Below are 1,840 nucleotides of genomic sequence, written 5' to 3' on the forward strand. Positions count from 1 at the left end.
CAGCAGGCTAAATATTTGAAACGGAGCCACCGGTGCTATTGAGCTGGGCATCTAGCTATACGGAAATATATCAACTCTAATATTATAGCATCGATTCAAACCGACTTAGAGACATTCTTCTCCCGGTAAGCCATGCTGGCATTAGCATAACGTGAATTTTCGTTATCGTATGCGATATATCGCGTCATTATATCGTATAGCGCTGCGAGAAACAGAAGGACAAAGGAGTGGGGGGAAATAGGAGGGACAGCGAAAGAGAAAGGGAGAGAGAAACACTACGTCTTAAAATACTACATCGAGATCCAGCAGAGAAAGAACCCTTATCGGGAAATAACGAGCAGATAATCACGACCGTCAGAATACGAGAAATTATTACAGCTAAGTGTATCATTCTGTCGGCCCGGTTTAATTACTAGCCATCGCGTCAAGATTCATTAGGGGAGTGCAATAAAAATAATGACATTCGCTCGAGGTCAACGTGACGTATATACAAACATCGGTCTCGGCAAGCGTTCCCTGAAATGCGTGCCGCCTTTACACTCTGTTACTTTAGCATCGGACGGTACCGATTCCAAAGTTCCACGCTTTTTTTCCCCACCTATTTATAGAGACAGGCCAATGTCTCCTTTTGTATCAATCTCGACCACGAGTTGGTTGGCTTTAGCGTTTCGCTAGGTCTATCCTTCGATATCGACCAGCCAAGGAACGAACGTACGTCCGGCTCGTGAGCCAGAGACAAACGAAAACTTTGCTATCGCGCAATTCGTTCACCGATCTCCAACGAGGCTCCGTTGTATTTCATTGGAAGAATGGCCGCTAGATTTTGATCCCATCAGTTGGTCCAATTAAGCGACGCATCAGGGACACGACATCGTTCGGGTTACTCCGCGATGAGAGAGAACTCGTGTACAGGTTGTACACGGAGTGTGTACAAAGGACCAGCTGGTATCCACGGATAATATATATATATATGTATATGTATATACATGTATATATATATACATATACATACACTACGCCACCCTCGAAAGTTTCGACGTCTCTCCGGTCGAAAGGTGGAACCACCCCCATTATCGAACGTCCTGCTACGAGCAGCAGTGTCGCCGCCGATTCACCCCCACGCCACAGCGTGTACACGCCACCGAGAAGTTTTGAGATACCTCGTCAACGGAGGACGAATCGTGTAGAGTGTCCACCGGAGGATTCCATCCTTTACCTGGAGACACGTCGACGCCATCGCGAGTCTAGGATGATCGGTCATCTTTGATTACGTAACGCAGTGTCCCGGAAAAGCCGGGAGCCCCTCGTGCGACCGATAACAAACGCTGACCCAAATACGTTCCCGCCAAACCACCGTAAATCGTGCTGCCACGATCTGAGGTACCACCCAACTTCGTTCCACCCATTCCAGCTCTTCTTAACATTTTTCACCGATTCGTTCCTCCCTTTTTGTCTTCCCGTCACCCGCCCCCCACTCCCTCAACTCCGTATCGCTGTACCTCCTTCTCGCACCCTTTCCATCTAGCGTTTTCCCTCTCCGGTCGAAGCGAAACGATCCCTTTTGTTCCCGAAGGAAGGAAGGAGGAAAAAACAGAGGAAAAAGGAAGGAGATCGTATTGGCCTTGCGCGGCTGTACGCGCGATTAGTCGAATTTTCCAGTTCCAGATACGGCGTTCCAGGCACACTGCGCTGGCTCCGTTCCGAGTTTTTAGCCGCGTGTACGAGATTCTGTGTGCACTCGCGTCAAGCACAGACACGCTCGTGACTGGACACGTGTAACGGAGAAGAGACGCGTTCGTGTGTGCAAGCGTGAGGGAATTGTGTGCGAGCGGCGCGGCGG

The sequence above is a fragment of the Eufriesea mexicana genome, unplaced genomic scaffold, assembly GCF_001483705.2.
Source record: "Eufriesea mexicana isolate 0111107269 unplaced genomic scaffold, ASM148370v2 scaffold654, whole genome shotgun sequence".
In the NCBI taxonomy this organism is placed as follows: Eukaryota; Metazoa; Arthropoda; class Insecta; order Hymenoptera; family Apidae; genus Eufriesea; species Eufriesea mexicana.